Source organism: Syngnathus scovelli, chromosome 18 (genome assembly GCF_024217435.2).
Source record: "Syngnathus scovelli strain Florida chromosome 18, RoL_Ssco_1.2, whole genome shotgun sequence".
NCBI lineage: Eukaryota > Metazoa > Chordata > Actinopteri > Syngnathiformes > Syngnathidae > Syngnathus > Syngnathus scovelli.
This window is the reverse complement of record NC_090864.1, coordinates 1,242,204-1,267,500: the sequence shown is the minus strand read 5'-3', so window position 1 is coordinate 1,267,500 and position 25,297 is coordinate 1,242,204. Positions and strand designations below refer to the sequence as shown.

At 44.0% G+C, this 25,297-nt stretch overlaps 3 long non-coding RNA genes and 1 pseudogene across 3 annotated transcripts; 2 read left to right on the top strand and 2 right to left on the bottom strand.

Annotated features, from left to right (window-relative positions):
- Positions 1-241: 241 nt before the first annotated feature.
- Positions 242-324, top strand: LOC125986403 (U2 spliceosomal RNA; annotated as a pseudogene).
- A 4,459-nt stretch (positions 325-4,783) lies between these two features.
- LOC125986011 (uncharacterized) lies at positions 4,784-5,257 on the bottom strand. Its single transcript, XR_007487525.1, has 2 exons — positions 5,200-5,257; positions 4,784-5,013 (listed from the first exon to the last, which is right to left on the bottom strand). It is a non-coding gene; the product is annotated as an uncharacterized lncRNA (long non-coding RNA).
- A 110-nt stretch (positions 5,258-5,367) lies between these two features.
- On the bottom strand, positions 5,368-7,831 carry LOC125986296 (uncharacterized). The gene is made up of 3 exons (XR_011085741.1): positions 7,711-7,831; positions 5,541-7,608; positions 5,368-5,445 (listed from the first exon to the last, which is right to left on the bottom strand). It is a non-coding gene; the product is annotated as an uncharacterized lncRNA (long non-coding RNA).
- A 10,654-nt stretch (positions 7,832-18,485) lies between these two features.
- Positions 18,486-21,491, top strand: LOC125985963 (uncharacterized). Its single transcript, XR_011085736.1, has 5 exons — positions 18,486-18,576; positions 18,679-20,731; positions 20,827-20,904; positions 21,003-21,077; positions 21,264-21,491. It is a non-coding gene; the product is annotated as an uncharacterized lncRNA (long non-coding RNA).
- Positions 21,492-25,297: the final 3,806 nt, after the last annotated feature.

The window sequence follows — 25,297 nt, the reverse complement described above, 5'->3', positions numbered from 1 at the left end:
GCCTAGCCTGTGTGATAATGTGTGACCTTGTCGTCTTAACCGAGAGCGACTTCTACATATGTGCAAAGGGTGTCATAGAGTAGAGAAAGCTAATAAAGCAAGAGAAGGGTTACAGCGATATAATGGCATAGCTCACGCTCCCTCGCTAATCACATGTGCCAAAGAGGCCTATTCTAACAAACCGTTGGTGAGAATGGGTAGACGGGGAAGCCTGTAAGCGTGTCCCTCACTCGCATACTCCATCGCTTCTCTGCCTTTTGGCTAAGATCAAGTGTAGTATCTGTTAGAGATTTGTTCACTCCAACTTATTTTGCAAGAACCACACGGGAGACAAGCAAGTTCTTTTAGACACCTGCAGGTGGAGAGTTCACACGTTGAAGGAGTGAAGTCTGAAGCTCCCCCAACTGCAAGGACATATTTATTAAGAGAAACAGAGTGGGGGTATGGGTAGGCTGAATAGAAAGCCCTTGTCCTCTAGTCTAAACATCTCAGGGGATGTTTTACGATCTTGTGATAAGGAGGACAAGGTAAGGTATTTATTACCTGTTGCATTCCAACATAATCCTATGATAAGGATACTCTGTAAAACCCTAACATCTCCCTCCTGTTTTATCATATGATTATGCCACCCCAAACAACAAAGACAAGTAAGAAAAAAAAACATATATACGTATAATGAAGAAAGTAGAATAGTAAAAATAAAAAAAAAACAACAAACAATGTTAGCAACACTTTCCAGTGAAGATGAGGTATTACCTTAATACCCCAGATCAAACTTATTGTGTAAGCGAAAAACCTGCTGGCCAGATGTTATTAGCAGGAAAATTCTTACACGGCACCTTTGGCCTAGGCGACCAGAATGCTATCTATAAAAAATAAAAAGAAAAACACAGAAACAATACATCATTGTATCCATCACTTGCGAAGCATTTTCGATGGTCAAATCAAAAAGTTTCCGTAATACATGCCCAACAGAACAGCATCTACGCAATCCACGTCTCATCATCATTATCACATCTGTCACGTCTAAGAAGTTGTATATGTGCTCGTGTTTTCGTCAGCTGATGATGTTCTCGTCTGTAGGTGTGTTCCGTCACACACACCGGCGCACACGCTCGTGTCCAGTTGGCGGGCAGCATCGGATAAACCTTGTGACCACAAAGCCACCAGCCATTCTGTATGAAGTATGTTCCGTTCGATGGTGTAGCCATGTTGGTTGGAGAGCACCTTACACCTTGAAAACGGCTCTCTCATCCTGGCACACAGCGGTGATGTCCAAAGCTCCCATCCAGTTTCCTCTTGGAGAGCAGTCGTCGTTAATGCATTTGTGGGTTCTGCAACCTTGGATGCAACATCTGTAGTCAGCAGGACTTGAAATGGTCCCTCCCGTCGTGGCTGGCCCAGTTCCTTCTTTTGATGACCTCGATGTAGACCCCGTCTTCTGGATTGATGGGGTTGTCGACCTGTGAGGAGGAAAGATCAAGCGGCAGTAAATTTGTCTTTGACACAGTTTGAGCGTCCTGATCATATAATCTGCCAAGGACTGCTCTTCATCTGTTGTTTGCAACTCTCGTAGTCAATTGTCGTGCCCATTTAACTGGCAAATAGGAGTGTTTGCGGGAAAAATTTGAACACCTCCTAATGATTCCCTTTAACCAAAAACTATTTATGACAGGGGCGTTCCCATTTATTGCCTCCTGGTTTAAAAGAGATTGTCTTACCCATGCCTTCTTTCTCCTCACACGCTTGCACACACACAGGGTGCGCACACACACACACACACACACACACACACACACACACACACACACACACACACACACACACACACACACACACACACACACACACACATACACGCAAAGCGGTATCACAGGGGACCCATGGTAGTATCCTGTTGACAGAGGACTTTAGGTTCCAGTCATTTTAACAGTACACAGACACAACAGAAATATTATTTTGAAGATATTTGGTCATAATATTACTGAAAAAAACCCAAAATGTTTTGATTTGAGGAAATTACAAACAGGGGACGTTCCTCGTTGAGTGACGTTTACATCTCAAAGGGAGGACATCCATGTACTGCAGTAGAGCTGCCTGTATTCATTGTTTCACAAATGGATTGCTAATAGCTTGTTAAGCAAAACAGAAAAACATTTTAAAGTCCTTTCTGACTTTAATATTGTCAAAAAATACAGTCAATACAGACAAGCAAAATGTTAAATACTAATAATAAATTGATTTTGATTTTTACGTATTCAAGAGGGCATTTCTCTTTTAAAAAAAGAGAAAAAAAGTTTGCTGTAGAAGCAAACAGGTAGAGTGGATTCGTGTTTATTATTATATTTAATAAATACCAACGTTTTCATGCAGGTCATATCATATTATTTTTGTTGTATTTATCCGCCACACCTCAAAGACCGGTCCTTGAAAATATTGTCTGACATTAAACCGGTCCGTGGTGCAAAAAAGGTTGGGGACCGCTGCCTTAGGCAGCCTTTCAGACTCAGCTTTAGTGAAGTTTCAAGCTTAACATTGTAGGTGATTAATTAAGTTAATTATACCCTTAAAAAGAAATAAACACTAAATTAAATGTGTGTTTTAAAGGAAATACTTCAGAAATACTTCAGGAGATTTATACTTTTAAAAATTAAGAAAAACAGAAGATCATTTTGAACTCTTTCATGAATCTATTATAGTCAAAAAATGCACGGATTGGACATACAAATTGTGTTTACCTGTTGCCTTTATCTGACAAAGCTTTCTGACATTTAATTTTTGCTGGTACAGTGTCTTTCTATCATACAGGGGACTTGCGCGAAGTTTATATAGTAAAGCGGGGACATGCGCATTGTGAAATGTCAGACAAACAAAATATTACACACTCTGCTTACAAGCTGATTTTTTTTCATACTGAATAGGGCACTTTTCTGTCCATACAAATAATGCATATAGCTGACATTTCCGACATCTCATTTTTGCTGGTACATTGTCAAGACAGGTTGACTTGTGCGAAGTTTATATATTAAAGAGGGTACGTGTGCATTGTAAAATGTTCCGACAAACAAAATATTACACACTCTGCTTTCAAGCTGATTTTTGCAGACTGAATAGGGCACTTTTCTGTCCATACAAATAATGTACATACCTGACATTTCTGACATGTTATTTTTGCTGGTACAATGTCATCCTATCATAGAGGTTGACATGCGCGAAGTTTATATATTAAAGAGGGGACATGTGCATTGTAAAATGTTCAAGACAAACAAAATATTACACACTCTGCTTTGTTGAATTTCAAGCTGATTTATACTTATTGAATAGGGCACTTTTCCGACATTTCATTTTTTGCTGGTGCGATGTCTTCCTATCCTAGAGGGGACTTGTGCGAAGTTTATATATTAAACAGGGTACGTGTGCATTGTGAAATGTTCAGACAAACAAAATATTACACACTCTGCTTTCAAGCTGATTTTTGCAGACTGAATAGGGCACTTTTCTGTCCATACAAATAATGTACATACCTGACATTTCTGACATGTTATTTTTGCTGGTACAATGTCATCCTATCATAGAGGTTGACTTGCGCGAAGTTTATATATTAAAGAGGGGACATGTGCATTGTAAAATGTTCAAGACAAACAAAATATTACACACTCTGCTTTATTGAATTTCAAGCTGATTTATACTTATTGAATAGGGCACTTTTCCGACATTTCATTTTTTGTTGGTGCGATGTTTTCCTATCGTAGAGGGGACTTGCGCAAAGTTTATATATTGAAGAGGGGACATTTGCATCGTAAAATCTTTACATATGTTAGCATGTGTTATGTTAGAAGGGTGCCGGTTCAATTCCCCCGCTGACCCTCCCTGTTTGCATGTTCTCTCCGAGGCTTCAGGGATTTGCTCCGGGTACTCCGGTTTTCTCCCACATCCCTAAAACATGCTTGATAAAGCCGATTGAGCACTCCAAATTTCCCCAAGGTGGGACTGCGAGTGCGGATGGTTGGTTGTTTCTGTGTGCCCTGCGATTGGCTGGAAACCGGTTGAGGGTGTCTCCCGCCTACTGCTGGAAAGGCTCCAGCACGCCCGTGACCGCCATTGCGACAAAATGGTGCAGAAAATGGATGGATGAATTTTTACATATTGAAGAGGGGACTTTTATGTACAACAGTGTTAATTGCAAGTGTGTATTTAGTCGTTAGACTACAATGCTATTTAGTCTTAGTTTTATGTCAGTCATCTGGACTCTTTTAGTCTTAGTCTAGTTTTAGTCGACTAAATATAAATTCTAGTCTTAGTCGACTAAATGGTTCTCCAGAATTCCCAGTCACTGGAAATATCAATCACGCTGGTTGTTGGATTTGGTCCACAATTAGGAAAGCGTGCTATCCGCGCCTCACGGCAAAACCCATAGCCAATCACCTGTTATCCAATGTATTCACTGCATGCTCCTTTTATTTCTTCAGTTTTAGGAAAAGGCCAAGACTTGGGTGAGTGTTTCATTTTTTTTCTTACTGTCAAAAAAAGAAAACAAGTGACTTTCACCCCCCCCCCAAAAAAAAATAATGTTACACTAAGTAAAATAAAGCACTGTTTGACATGATAGACCTGGTTAAGACCAAACTATATATTTTTTATACTCAGAGACCCAATAACCCCCCCCCCCCCCTTTGCACTTTGCAACGGAGGGAAGGTAAAACGGGAAGAACCCTCGGACAAACCCTGACTGCAGGTGGGTGGCCATCTCCCTTGACCGGTTGGGTGGAAAGAGACAGCGAGAGACAAACTTAGCACTCATTTATTACACATTTCTCCTTAAGGATGCAATTTTGTTGTGTACAAAGAATTTTATGGCTTTCCAGTCTCGTCCATGATCTTTGAGTGATGGATTTTCATTTAAACATTTTTCACAGTCTTCCTTTCGAGGAACCCTCATTTCTGTCAGGAACTGCTTCAAATGGCATTGGATAATGTTTTTTTCTGTCTTTGACCAGAGTATTCTGGATTTCACTGTAAATAAACAAAGAAAGTAAGAAAGTGAATAAATAGATGGATGGAAATGATTATCGTTCAATCTTCTTAAACAAGCACATTACACAGGCATTATTAGTCATCCATTTTCCTTGTTAACAAATGTCAAACAAAGTGTTTGATTTCAAGGAGACAATATATTTTAGAGTCACTACACTAACACACCCTTTTGTTTAGATGGCTGTCCCCCAACTGCCTCTCTTGAAGTAGCAACTGTTTCTTTACCTTGAGTTTTCTGAAATCACATGATCAACGATAAGACGTTTGCACTTATTGTGATTGAAAGTCACAATGCAGATGTAAATAATGAATGAATATTCAGTGAAAACTTACTTTCTTGACTTTTGAGAGTGGGCCTCTCAGACGGAATGTCCTTCCTCTCAGAGTCATCCGGCTCCTCTTCAGCTGAAACTAAATATTTTAAATCAATACTTGTGCACTAAAAGTCATTTTCCTTTGCTTTGTTTAGTAATAAGTGTAGCAAGTTATTGAAACCCTATACTTACAGTTTATGTTTGGCATTAAGCCCTCCAAGGTCTGTCCTTTGAATTGCCCCACTCCACTTTCCATGGCATAGAGGAGTTTACTGACTTTTGCTGTTTGCAAGGTCTCTTCAGGCAGTCTGTAGTATTCCCTATGGACTTCAATATCATGGCCCATGAAAGTTGCCAGCTGATCAAGCTCATGGCTTTTTAGATTTAGCAGCTGTGAAACAGTAGCCACATGTTTTCGCAATTTTGTGGACGTTATATTTTCTGGCCGTTCTGCTCCACAGGCCTCTGCAAATCTTTTTAGAGTATCGCATCCACGAATATTCCCCTCAGAACCAAAATGGGTGCGGGCAAAGATGTAGGGGTTGTTTGGGGCAATCCCAACCTCTTCCCTTGTTTTGAGGAGAAGATCCACAGATTCCTTGACATCAGGAGGGAACAACACTGGAACTTTGCGGCCTCTTTTCCCCTCTATTTCTACCCTGGTGAGATGATTGCACAGATTCTTCTCCAAAGGGGATAGACTGTTCAGAATGTCATCCTGCATGCTTTTCTTGTTTCTGTCCAGGTATGATTTCAACTCCATCCGCGACACTTCTCCTTCACGACGCCGATTGAATATTATAAGCTGTGTCAGAGTTATTTGAGACAGTTCACTCCATGCCTTTGTCGATGGATGGTCGATGAGTGCTTTTTTGTTAGCTTCTTCAAGGCATTTCAGATGATCACGAAGCTTTTTGATGTCCTCGGATAAGGGCAGTGTTTGGGGGTTGTTCCATTTCTTCCGATAAAGTGTTTTCAGAGCATTGGATGACACAAGCGTTAACCACTCCATTTCGATTAATCGCAGGAATTGATCTGCTCTTTCCTGTAAGCCGTGGTCCTGTTGACGCAGAGCCTCTCCTTGCAAAATCTGTGCCACCGTAACAAGGGAATAGCGCAGTTTCACCGGTGTTGAAGGAACGGCATATCTGTTTGTCAAGTCATTGAACCCATTCATACTTTTCACAGCCTTGAGTACAGTGTTGAACTTCCCTGGGTGGATTAAATCCTTCAGAAAGACAATGTCTTTGTCGATTTCCCTTGCCTCTAGGACAAGTCTGGCAGGTTCCCTCATCTTATTGCGCATGTCTGCCCGATATCGGCTAGACTCGCCATTTTTTAGAAACATCCTCTCTCCCAGTGAGATTATCAGCGTGTCACTTTTCACCACTTGAGTAACATGATCATATGTCATGTCTCCAAGAACCCGTTTCAGTCCGATGGAAATGGAGGTGTCAGTGGGCAACAACATGGAGCAAGCAGCTTGAACTTTTCTCCTCACTGGTCCATCTTCTTTCACTCGCAATTTGCAAATTTTGATATGTCGCCAGATGTCAGATTTGACATACATAGCAAAGCAAAACTTGCATGGCAAATAGTCTGCAGCTGTTGAGGGATTTGTTGCTTGCCTTCTTGGCACGATTTGTCCATTTCCAGATGCTAGTACTTGACAGTTATGTTGGTAGTTTCCTTGATTCCTCACTTTGGTCAATAAACAATTACGCTGGCTTGAGCCTTTCTTATGCATCAGTGCCTTAGCTATGTCAGGTTTATCGCAATGTTTCTGCATCAGATGCCTTGCAATTTTTGCAAAAGGTTTCTCGCAATAAAGGCAGTAATTCCTCTTATCATAGACACGATGATGGGCAGTGTTTGAGGACATTTTAACATGAATACCTCGTTGAATGTCGCTACCATTACCATTATAATTTACTGCCTTTAGGGGTTTTAACGAAGTGCTTGACACTTCTGCAAGCTGTTCTTTCTTATCTGACATGTCCAGCTCAAGGGAAACCTGTTTCCTTGGGATTTTGGAAGGTGGCTCTTTGTAGATCCCTCCCTTTTCTGCTTCTTCATCGTCATCTTCCTCCTCCTCTTCATCATCATCATCATCATCATCATCATCATCATCATCATCATCATCGTCCTCTTCTTCTTCAACATAGTCCTCATCTTTTTGTTCATCTTTATCCTCATCATCATCATCATCATCAGTAGCATCAGAGATATCCAAGGGAAGGGAAAGCTGTTGCACACTGGTCTGAAATAAAGACACACAACGTATGTACCTTGCAAACAATAAACTGTGTCAATATCCTCAATACTTTTCTCCTAGAAAATAATGTATTAAACCACTTCTTACCATTTCAGACACAGATGGTTCCTTTTCAATGGGAGAAGCTGAATCCACCAGGTCATTGCCAGTAATTTCCGACACATCTGGGGTTATGAAATCACAATTTTCAGTTTGAGTTGTGATCTGTAAAGATATTTAAAGGAAGAGTTAAACATTTTGGTGAATTTACATGTTTTGCACATACGGATACAATCCAGATGTACAGCTTAGCATGAAGATTTTGATAAGCCTCTATCATGACAAACATCTTGATTCACCGACAATTACATTTTATAATCCATGTTTTACAGCATGAAATCACTCATTTGAAGTAAGTTTCTATCATTGTGAATATAAAAAACAATTCATGTTCCCTTGACATGTGATATATCATGTAATTTTAACTATAATAAAAATAAATTATTAGTCAATACCAGAATCTGCATGTAAAGGCATGCAGTACTTTTGTTTATTTAATTTAATAACAATTATATATATATATTGTCAAACGCACCTCTTGCAATCAGGTGCCCCAGGCTTCCCAGTAACGGGTTTATTTTAGCCGGGTTCGGAGATTCGTCCGTAATCTAACCACCCGAGTTAAATTAACTCCTCCGGAATCAATCTAATTTCTGTACGACGCCAATCCCTCTCAAGTCACCCGAAGCGCGTGCCGAGTAACTCAATTCGAGGCAGGACTTCGAAGTGACCGCATCGTATTGATGGCTCCCCGCTAATGTTTGAAGTTCTTATTCGTTACGGATATTTTTTAGATGTCTTTGTTAAGACCTCAGGGATTCGTTTGTATAGCGCACCCAAGCACTAGTTTCGCCGAAGTAAATGTTAATATGGGTCCGTTCCACTTGGTCGCTCATGCAGCGAGCCGACCAACTTTTTTATTCGAAGGAGAATCGAATTAATAAAAGCGTGACAATAATAGCATTTAAGAAGAAAATTAATGCACCCTATATGATTAATTCTAACTTCGTATACGTAGATCTAGCACTTGACTGTCGGAGTTCTTCACCCCACTTAATTGCTTCGAAAAAAATAGCGACTTTCTTAAACCGAATAAAAATGTCGTGCTGTATTTAGCTTTGCCCAATAATTAATTTGGAAGGCAAGTCTATTTTTTGATCGTGTCCTATTTAACTTTTGACGCGGCCCGACAAAAAGGGGAACTGGGCCGCGCCCGACGGACAATCGAAATACTTTTATCCTCCACCAACTTCACTGATTTATTTTAATCATCGTCGTTATGTTATTTAAAGGAAGTAAATTCTCAACCGAATTCACTTTCAACGAACTCAACTCTTCCGTTAAATATTTGCGAAAGTTATTTAATTCTCTAACTTGCTCAGAGTTACTTTTTACGCGGCCCGTCAAAAAGGGGAACTGGGCCGCGCCCGACGGACAATCGAAATACTTTTATCCTCCACCAACTTCACTGATTTATTTTAATCATCGTCGTTATGTTATTTAAAGGAAGTAAATTCTCAACCGAATTCACTTTCAACGAACTCAACTCTTCCGTTAAATATTTGCGAAAGTTATTTAATTCTCTAACTTGCTCAGAGTTACTTTTTCCGCGACCCGTCAAAAAAGGGGAAGCGGGCCTGAGCCTTTCAAATAGTTAAATAACTTTCCGTTCTACACAAAACCAATAATCTGATTTAAACACTTCCTTTAATTTTATTCAGACGAAACAACTTTCGAACAAATCGAAATTCACTCGTGGCTCAGATAACTACGGAAGTTATTTAAGTCTCTAACTTGATCGGAGTTCCTTTTTACGCGGCCCGTCTAAAAGGGGAAGCGGGCCTGAGCCTTCGGTTGCATATTTAGTACAAATCCGCGCACAACGAAGTAAGTAATATACAAAACACATTTATTGAAGAAACATGGAATAGAATTACAAATCTCAATTACTCCAGAAACTGAACAATTTCACTCACTGATACCCGTGTTAATAAAATCATTCAATCCCAGAACAATTCGATTGCAAAACACAGTTCATAAAAAAGGGAAGAGGTAAATACCAGTTGCGTGCTATTTTTGGTGGAAGCAAAGTCGAGTGATCAGTTCGATCTTGCTTCTAAAATCCAAATTAGAGAAACAGGCTGGCCACGAGGAAGCCGGCGGCCCGATGACTATTCCCCCCTCTCGCTAAAATACATAAAAACGGTCATCCTCACCAATTTCTCGTTTAAAGTTGTCCAGTCCAATTTTTAGGAGTAAATCCAAGTTAATTTCAGTCCAGTGATCCTGCGTCTCACACAAAGATCTTTGGGACTTTGGAAAAAATCTTGAAACTCCTCCGGGCCTCTTCACGTATCAGAGCTCTTTTGGGGGGAAAAGCCCTGAAGCTTCTCCAGCAGGACCTTTTATAGACCTCTCCGTCCCCCCCCTCCCCTTTCTTTTCTCCGGTACTTTCCCTATAGGGTAAGACTGCCCAGTTTTCCCACGCCTATAGCAGGGAACAGGCCAGTTTCCCACGCCCATAGAGGGAACTGGCCAGCCTCCCCACGCTTTGTTATCTGTGGCCTTCAGCCGCTGTTTCCGCCCTGACCACGCAGTACTTTCCACCAAATGCACAGCTAGTGGTAAAACCTTTCACTTCCCCTTTTCACCTTTGACCTACTTTCTGTTACATGAATTGATCGAATTGACAAATAATATTGCTTTAAAGCGGTTACAGAATACATTTTTAGCCAAGCAAAAAAATCAAAAAATAAAAATCACATAATAAACATTTCATTTGTGCTTCTCCAAACAATTTATGTCACGCCACTGAGAAGCCACTATTCTCAGTGACGGGTCTCTTGATCAAATTGACAAATAATATTGCTTAAAGCGGTTACAGAATACATTTTTAGCCAAGCAAAGAAATCAAAAATTAAAAATCACATAATAAACATTTCATTTGTGCTTCTCCAAACAATTTATGTCACGCCACTGAGAAGCCACTATTCTCAGTGACGGGTCTCTTGATCAAATTGACAAATAATATTGCTTAAAGCGGTTACAGAATACATTTTTAGCCAAGCAAAGAAATCAAAAATTAAAAATCACATAATAAAAATTTCATTTGTGCCTCCATGCGTGACTTACACTCTGACACCGTGTTCCTCTTTTCTATTTTAACTGGTCTAGCTTATTCTGGCCCCTCTTTTGGTCTCATGTTTTGGTCTGGCGCCATCTTTTGGACAAATTTGGAATTTTAGCTCTGTCAATTTATCCCTGTGAACAATCCATATTCTACCCTTTGGACCATCTCTACCCCCATGTTACACGACAATATATATATATATATATATATATATATATATATATATATATATATATATATATATATATATATATATATATATATATATATATATATATATATATATATATATATATCCATCCATCCATCTTCTTCCGCTTATCCGGGGTCGGGTCGCGGGGGCAGCAGCTTTAGGAGGGACTCCCAGACTTCCCTCTCCCCAGCCACTTCATCCAGCTCATCCCGGGGGATCCCAAGGCGTTCCCAGGCCAGCTGAGAGACGTAGTCTCTCCAGCGCGTCCTGGGTCGTCCCCGGGGTCTCCTACCGGTGGGACATGCCCGGAACACCTCCCCAGGGAGGCGTCCAGGAGGCATCCTGATAAGATGCCCGAGCCACCTCATCTGGCTCCTCTCAACGTGGAGGAGTAGCGACTCTACTCCGAGTCTCTCCCGGATGACCGCGCTTCTCACCCTATCTCTAAGGGAGAGCCCGGACATCCTGCGGAGAAAACTCATTTCGGCCGCTTGTATCCGAGATCTCGTTCTTTCGGTCACGACCCATAGCTCGTGACCATAGGTGAGGGTAGGAGCGTAAATCGACCGGTAAATTGAGAGCTTTGCCTTTTGGCTCAGCTCTCTCTTCACCACAACGGACCGGTACAGGGTCCGCATTACTGCCGACGCTGCACCGATCCGCCTGTCGATCTCACGCTCCATCCTCCCCTCACTCGTGAACAAGACTCCAAGATACTTGAACTCCTCCACTTGGGGCAGGATCTCATCCCCGATCCGGAGAGGGCATTCCACCCTTTTCCGATCGAGGACCATGGACTCGGATTTGGAGGTGCTGACCCTCATCCCGACCGCTTCACACTCGGCTGCGAACCGTTCCAGCGAGAGCTGGAGATCACGGCCTGAAGAAGCCAACAGCACCACGTCATCTGCAAAAAGCAGAGACGCGATGCTGAGGTCCCCAAACCGGACCCCCTCAACGCCTCGGCTGCGCCTAGAAATTCTGTCCATAAAAATTATGAACAGAATCGGTGACAAAGGGCAGCCTTGGCGGAGTCCAACCCTCACTGGGAACGAATCCGACTTACTGCCGGAAATGCGGACCAGACTCTGGCATCGGTGATACAGGGAGCGAACCGCCCTTATCAGTTGGCTCGGCACCCCGTACTCCCGAAGCACCCTCCACAGAACCTCCCGAGGGACACGGTCGAACGCCTTCTCCAAGTCCACAAAACACATGTGGACTGGTTGGGCGAACTCCCATGCACCCTCGAGGATCCTGCCGAGGGTGTAGAGCTGGTCCACTGTTCCACGGCCAGGACGAAAGCCACACTGCTCCTCCTGAATCCGAGGTTCGACCTCCCGACGGACCCTCCTCTCCAGCACCCCTGAATAGACCTTACCAGGGAGGCTGAGGAGTGTGATTCCCTTGTAATTGGAACACACCCTCCGGTCCCCCTTCTTAAAGAGGGGAACCACCACCCCAGTCTGCCAATCCAGAGGCACTGTCCCCGATGCCCACGCAACGTTGTAGAGGCGTGTCAGCCATGACAGCCCCACAACATCCAGAGCCTTTAAGAACTCCGGGCGGATCTCATCCACCCCCGTGGCCTTGCCACCGAGCAGTTTTTTAACTACCTCAGTGACTTCGACCCCAGAGATTGGAGAATCCGCCTCAGAGTCTCCAGGCCCTGCTTCCTCAATGGAAGGCGTGTAGGTGGAATTGAGGAGGTCTTCGAAGTATTCTCCCCACCGACTCACGACGTCCCTAGTCGAGGTCAGCAGCACGCCATCCCCACTGTAAACAGTGTTGACGTTGCACTGCTTCCCCCTCCTGAGACGCCGGATGGTGGACCAGAATTTCCTCGAAGCCGTCCGAAAGTCATTCTCCATGGCCTCACCAAACTCCTCCCACGCCCGGGTTTTTGCCTCAGCAACCGCCGAAGCCGCGTTCCGCTTGGCCATCCGGTACCTGTCAGCTGCCTCCGGAGTCCCGCAGGCCAAAACGGCCCGATAGAACTCCTTCTTCAGCTTGACGGCATCCCTTACCGCCGGTGTCCACCAGCGGGTTCGGGGATTGCCGCCACGACAGGCGCCAACGACCTTACGGCCACAGCTCCGGTCGGCGGCCTCAACAATGGAGGCGCGGAACATGGTCCACTCAGACTCAATGTCCCCCGCCTCCCCCGGGACGTGGGAAAAGCTCTGCCGGAGGTGGGAGTTGAAGCTCTTCCTGACAGGAGATTCTGCCAGGCGTTCCCAGCAGACCCTCACAGAGCGTTTGGGTCTGCCAGGTCGGACCGGCATCTTCCCCCACCATCGGAGCCAACCCACCACCAGGTGGTGATCAGTTGACAGCTCCGCCCCTCTCTTCACCCGAGTGTCCAAAACATGCGGCCGCAAATCCGATGACACGACTACAAAGTCGATCATCGAACCGCGGCCTAGGGTGTCCTGGTGCCAAGTGCACACATGGACACCCTTATGTTTGAACATGGTGTTCATTATTGAAAATCCGTGTCGAGCACAGAAGTCCAACAATAGAACACCGCTCGGGTTCAGATCAGGGGGGCCGTTCCTCCCAATCACGCCCTTCCAGGTCTCACTGTCATTGCCCACGTGAGCATTGAAGTCACCCAGTAGAACGATGGAGTCCCCAGAAGGAGCGCTCTTCAGCACTTCTTCCAGGGACCCCAAGAAGGGTGGGTACTCTGAGCTGCCGTTTGGTGCATAGACACAAACAACAGTCAGGACCCGTCCCCCCACCCGAAGGCGGAGGGAGGCTACCCTCTCGTTCACCGGGGTGAACCCCAATGTGCAGGCGCCCAGCCGGGGGGCAATAAGTATACCCACACCTGCTCGACGCCTCTCACCGTGGGCAACTCCAGAGTGGAAGAGAGTCCAGCCCCTCTCGAGAGGGCTTGTACCGGAACCCAAACTGTGCGTGGAGGCTAGTCCGACTATATCTAGTCGGAATCTTTCTGCCTCGCACACCAGCTCGGGCTCCTTTCCAGCCAGAGAGGTGACATTCCATGTCCCAAGAGCCAGCTTCTGCAGCCGGGGATCAGACCGCCAAGGTCCCTGCCTTTGGCTGCCGCCCAGCTCACATTGCACCCGACCCCTTCGGCCCCTCCCACAGGTGGTGAGCCCATGGGAAGATATATGTATATATATATATATGTATATAAAACACACACATACTGTTATACATACCTGTCGCCATGGACAGTTGGTGTCCCCATAGTCGTACACAATTTCTTCTCCTTTGTTTATTTTTGTGATTGCAAAAGCATTTTAAGCAATTTAAGGCTCTACTACGGGTCTGCTATGCAAAACTTTTTTTTTTTTTATCATACTATAATTAAATGTAAATACTCACATTTTTCAGGTTATGGAATAATTGCCACCAAAAACATGGAGGCAGGAGAGTTCTTGCTTGAATACGTTGGAAGGCACGTGACAGGTTCAGAAGGAGAAGCCCTGTTCAAACAATACTCAGATACAGATGCGGCATTTCTGTATTTTTACTCTTTCCGGGGACAGATTTTCTGGTAAGAACAATTAAATGAATCATTTAGTTATAGATGCTTCAGCTATGTTTGATAATATCGCTGAAATGCAACAAAGACTAAATAAGTGCAATAAATCCCCTATACAGCGTGGATGGCAGCAAGCACACAGCAAGACTTGGAAGATTCATAAATGATGATCACATAAAGCCAAACAGCAAAATTAGAATAGTAAGTAACAATATATATGTATACACTGTTGAAACCGTCAGACAGAAAAATTACTGTTAATGACTGTAATTCCTACTATTTATTGTCTGTGCCTATATGACCAACAGATACTGGATAAACAGAAAAAAAAACACATCTGTGTGCTTTTGCAATCACAAAAATAAACAAAGGAGAAGAAATTGTGTACGACTATGGGGACACCAACTGTCCATGGCGACAGGTATGTATAACAGTATGTGTGTGTTTTATATACATATATATATATATATATACATATATCTTCCCATGGGCTCACCACCTGTGGGAGGGGCCGAAGGGGTCGGGTGCAATGTGAGCTGGGCGGCAGCCAAAGGCAGGGACCTTGGCGGTCTGATCCCCGGCTGCAGAAGCTGGCTCTTGGGACATGGAATGTCACCTCTCTGGCTGGAAAGGAGCCCGAGCTGGTGTGCGAGGCAGAAAGATTCCGACTAGATATAGTCGGACTAGCCTCCACGCACAGTTTGGGTTCCGGTACAAGCCCTCTCGAGAGGGGCTGGACTCTCTTCCACTCTGGAGTTGCCCACGGTGAGAGGCGTCGAGCAGGTGTGGGTATACTTATTGCCCCCCGGCTGGGCGCCTGCACATTGGGGTTCACCCCGGTGAACGAGAGGGTAGCCTCCCTCCGCCTTCGGGTGGGGGGACGGGTCCTGACTGTTGTTTGTGTCTATGCACCAAACGGCAGCTCAGAGTACCCACCCTTCTTGGGGTCCCTGGAAGAAGTGCTGGAGAGCGCTCCTTCTGGGGACTCCATCGTTCTACTGGGTGACTTCAATGCTCACGTGGGCAATGACAGTGAGACCTGGAAGGGCGTGATTGGGAGGAACGGCCCCCCTGATCTGAACCCGAGCGGTGTTCTATTGTTGGACTTCTGTGCTCGACACGGATTTTCAATAATGAACACCATGTTCAAACATAAGGGTGTCCATGTGTGCACTTGGCACCAGGACACCCTAGGCCGCGGTTCGATGATCGACTTTGTAGTCGTGTCATCGGATTTGCGGCCGCATGTTTTGGACACTCGGGTGAAGAGAGGGGCGGAGCTGTCAACTGATCACCACCTGGTGGTGGGTTGGCTCCGATGGTGGGGGAAGATGCCGGTCCGACCTGGCAGACCCAAACGCTCTGTGAGGGTCTGCTGGGAACGCCTGGCAGAATCTCCTGTCAGGAAGAGCTTCAACTCCCACCTCCGGCAGAGCTTTTCCCACGTCCCGGGGGAGGCGGGGGACATTGAGTCTGAGTGGACCATGTTCCGCGCCTCCATTGTTGAGGCCGCCGACCGGAGCTGTGGCCGTAAGGTCGTTGGCGCCTGTCGTGGCGGCAATCCCCGAACCCGCTGGTGGACACCGGCGGTAAGGGATGCCGTCAAGCTGAAGAAGGAGTTCTATCGGGCCGTTTTGGCCTGCGGGACTCCGGAGGCAGCTGACAGGTACCGGATGGCCAAGCGGAACGCGGCTTCGGCGGTTGCTGAGGCAAAAACCCGGGCGTGGGAGGAGTTTGGTGAGGCCATGGAGAATGACTTTCGGACGGCTTCGAGGAAATTCTGGTCCACCATCCGGCGTCTCAGGAGGGGGAAGCAGTGCAACGTCAACACTGTTTACAGTGGGGATGGCGTGCTGCTGACCTCGACTAGGGACGTCGTGAGTCGGTGGGGAGAATACTTCGAAGACCTCCTCAATTCCACCTACACGCCTTCCATTGAGGAAGCAGGGCCTGGAGACTCTGAGGCGGATTCTCCAATCTCTGGGGTCGAAGTCACTGAGGTAGTTAAAAAACTGCTCGGTGGCAAGGCCACGGGGGTGGATGAGATCCGCCCGGAGTTCTTAAAGGCTCTGGATGTTGTGGGGCTGTCATGGCTGACACGCCTCTACAACGTTGCGTGGGCATCGGGGACAGTGCCTCTGGATTGGCAGACTGGGGTGGTGGTTCCCCTCTTTAAGAAGGGGGACCGGAGGGTGTGTTCCAATTACAAGGGAATCACACTCCTCAGCCTCCCTGGTAAGGTCTATTCAGGGGTGCTGGAGAGGAGGGTCCGTCGGGAGGTCGAACCTCGGATTCAGGAGGAGCAGTGTGGCTTTCGTCCTGGCCGTGGAACAGTGGACCAGCTCTACACCCTCGGCAGGATCCTCGAGGGTGCATGGGAGTTCGCCCAACCAGTCCACATGTGTTTTGTGGACTTGGAGAAGGCGTTCGACCGTGTCCCTCGGGAGGTTCTGTGGAGGGTGCTTCGGGAGTACGGGGTGCCGAGCCAACTGATAAGGGCGGTTCGCTCCCTGTATCACCGATGCCAGAGTCTGGTCCGCATTTCCGGCAGTAAGTCGGATTCGTTCCCAGTGAGGGTTGGACTCCGCCAAGGCTGCCCTTTGTCACCGATTCTGTTCATAATTTTTATGGACAGAATTTCTAGGCGCAGCCGAGGCGTTGAGGGGGTCCGGTTTGGGGACCTCAGCATCGCGTCTCTGCTTTTTGCAGATGACGTGGTGCTGTTGGCTTCTTCAGGCCGTGATCTCCAGCTCTCGCTGGAACGGTTCGCAGCCGAGTGTGAAGCGGTCGGGATGAGGGTCAGCACCTCCAAATCCGAGTCCATGGTCCTCGATCGGAAAAGGGTGGAATGCCCTCTCCGGATCGGGGATGAGATCCTGCCCCAAGTGGAGGAGTTCAAGTATCTTGGAGTCTTGTTCACGAGTGAGGGGAGGATGGAGCGTGAGATCGACAGGCGGATCGGTGCAGCGTCGGCAGTAATGCGGACCCTGTACCGGTCCGTTGTGGTGAAGAGAGAGCTGAGCCAAAAGGCAAAGCTCTCAATTTACCGGTCGATTTACGCTCCTACCCTCACCTATGGTCACGAGCTATGGGTCGTGACCGAAAGAACGAGATCTCGGATACAAGCGGCCGAAATGAGTTTTCTCCGCAGGATGTCCGGGCTCTCCCTTAGAGATAGGGTGAGAAGCGCGGTCATCCGGGAGAGACTCGGAGTAGAGTCGCTACTCCTCCACGTTGAGAGGAGCCAGATGAGGTGGCTCGGGCATCTTATCAGGATGCCTCCTGGACGCCTCCCTGGGGAGGTGTTCCGGGCATGTCCCACCGGTAGGAGACCCCGGGGACGACCCAGGACGCGCTGGAGAGACTACGTCTCTCAGCTGGCCTGGGAACGCCTTGGGATCCCCCGGGATGAGCTGGATGAAGTGGCTGGGGAGAGGGAAGTCTGGGAGTCCCTCCTAAAGCTGCTGCCCCCGCGACCCGACCCCGGATAAGCGGAAGAAGATGGATGGATGGATGGATATATATATATATATATATATATATATATATATATATATATATATATATATATATATATATATATATATATATATATATATATATATATATATATATAATTGTAAATTAAATAAACAAAAGTACTGCATGCCTTTACATGCAGATTCTGGTATTGACTAATAATTTATTTTTATTATAGTTAAAATTACATGATATATCACATGTCAAGGGAACATGAATTGTTTTTTATATTCACAATGATAGAAACTTACTTCAAATGAGTGATTTCATGCTGTAAAACATGGATTATAAAATGTAATTGTCGGTGAATCATGATGTTTGTCATGATAGAGGCTTATCAAAATCTTCATGCTAAGCTGTACATCTGGATTGTATCCGTATGTGCAAAACATGTAAATTCACCAAAATGTTTAACTCTTCCTTTAAATATCTTTACAGGTCACAACTCAAACTGAAAATTGTGATTTCATAACCCCAGATGTGTTGGAAATTACTGGCAATGACCTGGTGGATTCAGCTTCTGCCATTGAAAAGGAACCATCTGTGTCTGAAATGGTAAGAAGTGGTTTAATACATTATTTTCTAGGAGAAAAGTATTGAGGATATTGACACAGTTTATTGTTTGCAAGGTACATCCGTTGTGTGTCTTTATTTCAGACCAGTGTGCAACAGCTTTCCCTTCCCTTGGATATCTCTGATGCTACTGATGATGATGATGATGATGAGGATAAAGATGAACAAAAAGATGAGGACTATGTTGAAGAAGAAGAGGACGATGATGATGATGATGATGATGATGATGATGAAGAGGAGGAGGAAGATGACGATGAAGAAGCAGAAAAGGGAGGGATCTACAAAGAGCCACCTTCCAAAATCCCAAGGAAACAGGTTTCCCTTGAGCTGGACATGTCAGATAAGAAAGAACAGCTTGCAGAAGTGTCAAGCACTTCGTTAAAACCCCTAAAGGCAGTAAATTATAATGGTAATGGTAGCGACATTCAACGAGGTATTCATGTTAAAATGTCCTCAAACACTGCCCATCATCGTGTCTATGATAAGAGGAATTACTGCCTTTATTGCGAGAAACCTTTTGCAAAAATTGCAAGGCATCTGATGCAGAAACATTGCGATAAACCTGACATAGCTAAGGCACTGATGCATAAGAAAGGCTCAAGCCAGCGTAATTGTTTATTGACCAAAGTGAGGAATCAAGGAAACTACCAACATAACTGTCAAGTACTAGCATCTGGAAATGGACAAATCGTGCCAAGAAGGCAAGCAACAAATCCCTCAACAGCTGCAGACTATTTGCCATGCAAGTTTTGCTTTGCTATGTATGTCAAATCTGACATCTGGCGACATATCAAAATTTGCAAATTGCGAGTGAAAGAAGATGGACCAGTGAGGAGAAAAGTTCAAGCTGCTTGCTCCATGTTGTTGCCCACTGACACCTCCATTTCCATCGGACTGAAACGGGTTCTTGGAGACATGACATATGATCATGTTACTCAAGTGGTGAAAAGTGACACGCTGATAATCTCACTGGGAGAGAGGATGTTTCTAAAAAATGGCGAGTCTAGCCGATATCGGGCAGACATGCGCAATAAGATGAGGGAACTTGCCAGACTTGTCCTAGAGGCAAGGGAAATCGACAAAGACATTGTCTTTCTGAAGGATTTAATCCACCCAGGGAAGTTCAACACTGTACTCAAGGCTGTGAAAAGTATGAATGGGTTCAATGACTTGACAAACAGATATGCCGTTCCTTCAACACCGGTGAAACTGCGCTATTCCCTTGTTACGGTGGCACAGATTTTGCAAGGAGAGGCTCTGCGTCAACAGGACCACGGCTTACAGGAAAGAGCAGATCAATTCCTGCGATTAATCGAAATGGAGTGGTCAACGCTTGTGTCATCCAATGCTCTGAAAACACTTTATCGGAAGAAATGGAACAACCCCCAAACACTGCCCTTATCCGAGGACATCAAAAAGCTTCGTGATCATCTGAAATGCCTTGAAGAAGCTAACAAAAAAGCACTCATCGACCATCCATCGACAAAGGCATGGAGTGAACTGTCTCAAATAACTCTGACACAGCTTATAATATTCAATCGGCGTCGTGAAGGAGAAGTGTCGCGGATGGAGTTGAAATCATACCTGGACAGAAACAAGAAAAGCATGCAGGATGACATTCTGAACAGTCTATCCCCTTTGGAGAAGAATCTGTGCAATCATCTCACCAGGGTAGAAATAGAGGGGAAAAGAGGCCGCAAAGTTCCAGTGTTGTTCCCTCCTGATGTCAAGGAATCTGTGGATCTTCTCCTCAAAACAAGGGAAGAGGTTGGGATTGCCCCAAACAACCCCTACATCTTTGCCCGCACCCATTTTGGTTCTGAGGGGAATATTCGTGGATGCGATACTCTAAAAAGATTTGCAGAGGCCTGTGGAGCAGAACGGCCAGAAAATATAACGTCCACAAAATTGCGAAAACATGTGGCTACTGTTTCACAGCTGCTAAATCTAAAAAGCCATGAGCTTGATCAGCTGGCAACTTTCATGGGCCATGATATTGAAGTCCATAGGGAATACTACAGACTGCCTGAAGAGACCTTGCAAACAGCAAAAGTCAGTAGACTCCTCTATGCCATGGAAAGTGGAGTGGGGCAATTCAAAGGACAGACCTTGGAGGGCTTAATGCCAAACATAAACTGTAAGTATAGGGTTTCAATAACTTGCTACACTTATTACTAAACAAAGCAAAGGAAAATGACTTTTAGTGCACAAGTATTGATTTAAAATATTTAGTTTCAGCTGAAGAGGAGCCGGATGACTCTGAGAGGAAGGACATTCCGTCTGAGAGGCCCACTCTCAAAAGTCAAGAAAGTAAGTTTTCACTGAATATTCATTCATTATTTACATCTGCATTGTGACTTTCAATCACAATAAGTGCAAACGTCTTATCGTTGATCATGTGATTTCAGAAAACTCAGAGGAAGGTAAAGAAACAGTTGCTACTTCAAGAGAGGCAGTTGGGGGACAGCCATCTAAACAAAAGGGTGTGTTAGTGTAGTGACTCTAAAATATATTGTCTCCTTGAAATCAAACACTTTGTTTGACATTTGTTAACAAGGAAAATGGATGACTAATAATGCCTGTGTAATGTGCTTGTTTAAGAAGATTGAACGATAATCATTTCCATCCATCTATTTATTCACTTTCTTACTTTCTTTGTTTATTTACAGTGAAATCCAGAATACTCTGGTCAAAGACAGAAAAAAACATTATCCAATGTCATTTGAAGCAGTTCCTGACAGAAATGAGGGTTCCTCGAAAGGAAGACTGTGAAAAATGTTTAAATGAAAATCCATCACTCAAAGATCATGGACGAGACTGGAAAGCCATAAAATTCTTTGTACACAACAAAATTGCATCCTTAAGGAGAAATGTGTAATAAATGAGTGCTAAGTTTGTCTCTCGCTGTCTCTTTCCACCCAACCGGTCAAGGCAGATGGCCACCCACCTGCAGTCAGGGTTTGTCCGAGGGTTCTTCTCGTTTTACCTTCCCTCCGTTGCAAAGTGCAAAGGGGGGGGGGGGGGGTTATTGGGTCTCTGAGTATAAAAAATATATAGTTTGGTCTTAACCAGGTCGATCATGTCAAACAGTGCTTTATTTTACTTAGTGTAACATTATTTTTATTTTTTTTTTGGGGGGGGGGGGTGAAAGTCACTTGTTTTCTTTTTTTGACAGTAAGAAAAAAAATGAAACACTCACCCAAGTCTTGGCCTTTTCCTAAAACTGAAGAAATAAAAGGAGCATGCAGTGAATACATTGGATAACAGGTGATTGGCTATGGGTTTTGCCGTGAGGCGCGGATAGCACGCTTTCCTAATTGTGGACCAAATCCAACAACCAGCGTGATTGATATTTCCAGTGACTGGGAATTCTGGAGAACCATTTAGTCGACTAAGACTAGAATTTATATTTAGTCGACTAAAACTAGACTAAGACTAAAAGAGTCCAGATGACTGACATAAAACTAAGACTAAATAGCATTGTAGTCTAACGACTAAATACACACTTGCAATTAACACTGTTGTACATAAAAGTCCCCTCTTCAATATGTAAAAATTCATCCATCCATTTTCTGCACCATTTTGTCGCAATGGCGGTCACGGGCGTGCTGGAGCCTTTCCAGCAGTTGGCGGGAGACACCCTCAACCGGTTTCCAGCCAATCGCAGGGCACACAGAAACAACCAACCATCCGCACTCGCAGTCCCACCTTGGGGAAATTTGGAGTGCTCAATCGGCTTTATCAAGCATGTTTTAGGGATGTGGGAGAAAACCGGAGTACCCGGAGCAAATCCCTGAAGCCTCGGAGAGAACATGCAAACAGGGAGGGTCAGCGGGGGAATTGAACCGGCACCCTTCTAACATAACACATGCTAACATATGTAAAGATTTTACGATGCAAATGTCCCCTCTTCAATATATAAACTTTGCGCAAGTCCCCTCTACGATAGGAAAACATCGCACCAACAAAAAATGAAATGTCGGAAAAGTGCCCTATTCAATAAGTATAAATCAGCTTGAAATTCAATAAAGCAGAGTGTGTAATATTTTGTTTGTCTTGAACATTTTACAATGCACATGTCCCCTCTTTAATATATAAACTTCGCGCAAGTCAACCTCTATGATAGGATGACATTGTACCAGCAAAAATAACATGTCAGAAATGTCAGGTATGTACATTATTTGTATGGACAGAAAAGTGCCCTATTCAGTCTGCAAAAATCAGCTTGAAAGCAGAGTGTGTAATATTTTGTTTGTCTGAACATTTCACAATGCACACGTACCCTGTTTAATATATAAACTTCGCACAAGTCCCCTCTAGGATAGGAAGACATCGCACCAGCAAAAAATGAAATGTCGGAAAAGTGCCCTATTCAATAAGTATAAATCAGCTTGAAATTCAACAAAGCAGAGTGTGTAATATTTTGTTTGTCTTGAACATTTTACAATGCACATGTCCCCTCTTTAATATATAAACTTCGCGCAAGTCAACCTCTATGATAGGATGACATTGTACCAGCAAAAATAACATGTCAGAAATGTCAGGTATGTACATTATTTGTATGGACAGAAAAGTGCCCTATTCAGTCTGCAAAAATCAGCTTGAAAGCAGAGTGTGTAATATTTTGTTTGTCGGAACATTTTACAATGCACACGTACCCTCTTTAATATATAAACTTCGCACAAGTCAACCTGTCTTGACAATGTACCAGCAAAAATGAGATGTCGGAAATGTCAGCTATATGCATTATTTGTATGGACAGAAAAGTGCCCTATTCAGTATGAAAAAAAATCAGCTTGTAAGCAGAGTGTGTAATATTTTGTTTGTCTGACATTTCACAATGCGCATGTCCCCGCTTTACTATATAAACTTCGCGCAAGTCCCCTGTATGATAGAAAGACACTGTACCAGCAAAAATTAAATGTCAGAAAGCTTTGTCAGATAAAGGCAACAGGTAAACACAATTTGTATGTCCAATCCGTGCATTTTTTGACTATAATAGATTCATGAAAGAGCTCAAAATGATCTTCTGTTTTTCTTAATTTTTAAAAGTATAAATCTCCTGAAGTATTTCTGAAGTATTTCCTTTAAAACACACATTTAATTTAGTGTTTATTTCTTTTTAAGGGTATAATTAACTTAATTAATCACCTACAATGTTAAGCTGGAAACTTCACTAAAGCTGAGTCTGAAAGGCTGCCTAAGGCAGCGGTCCCCAACCTTTTTTGCACCACGGACCGGTTTAATGTCAGACAATATTTTCAAGGACCGGTCTTTGAGGTGTGGCGGATAAATACAACAAAAATAATATGATATGACCTGCATGAAAACGTTGGTATTTATTAAATATAATAATAAACACGAATCCACTCTACCTGTTTGCTTCTACAGCAAACTTTTTTTCTCTTTTTTTAAAAGAGAAATGCCCTCTTGAATACGTAAAAATCAAAATCAATTTATTATTAGTATTTAACATTTTGCTTGTCTGTATTGACTGTATTTTTTGACAATATTAAAGTCAGAAAGGACTTTAAAATGTTTTTCTGTTTTGCTTAACAAGCTATTAGCAATCCATTTGTGAAACAATGAATACAGGCAGCTCTACTGCAGTACATGGATGTCCTCCCTTTGAGATGTAAACGTCACTCAAGGAGGAACGTCCCCTGTTTGTAATTTCCTCAAATCAAAACATTTTGGGTTTTTTTCAGTAATATTATGACCAAATATCTTCAAAATAATATTTCTGTTGTGTCTGTGTACTGTTAAAACGACTGGAACCTAAAGTCCCCTGTCAACAGGATACTACCATGGGTCCCCTGTGATACCGCTTTGCGTGTATGTGTGTGTGTGTGTGTCTGTGTGTGTGTGTGTGTGTGTGTGTGTGTGTGTGTGTGTGTGTGTGTGTGTGTGTGTGTGTGTGCGCGTGCGTGCGTGCGCGCGTGTGTGTAAGTGTGAGTACGTGTGTGTGTGTCTATTCCATGGTGTAATGGTTAGCACTCTGGACTCTGAATCCAGTGATCCGAGTTTTAAGTTTCAGTGGTACCTCAAATAATTGGTCAAATAGTATTTGATAAAGTAATCACATGTTCTCCGAGTTACAATGTCAACTGGTGGAACTTACTTTAGATCTTGGATGGTTCGAAAGCTAATGCTCTTCTAGATTACCATATAATGTTGGCATGGTGTGATTGTGAGCACTCTGAATCTAGCAATACAAGCTCAGGTCTTGGTGGAACTTACAATTTGTAGTCATTTGTCTGGAACAAAAATTTGGAAATTCCAATCCAGTACATTGTGTACAGCACTATGAGTGTGTAATCACTGCTTCCACTAATTTTGTCAGTTTAGTAAAATGAGCGCCTTAGAGAGTGCATTGTGCTTAGAAAAATGATGCCCCTCCTTCTGTCACTGCCAGGGTTCCATAGTGTAATGGTAAGTACTCTGGACACTGAATCCAGCATTCTGAGTTCAAGTCTTGGTGGGACCTCAAATATATTGTCATATAGCTGGGTAGAAATTGTGAAATGGTTGCTTGTGTGCTGCCCCATGAAAGCCTATGCTTCTATACACCTGAGGGTTCCTTGAACACTCAACTCTGAAACCAGTGATCCCAGCTCAAGTCTCGGTTGGACCTCAACCCTTTGGTCATATACGGTCATATGCAAAAGTTTCATTAGTATGCAAAATCAATTTCAAGATTTTC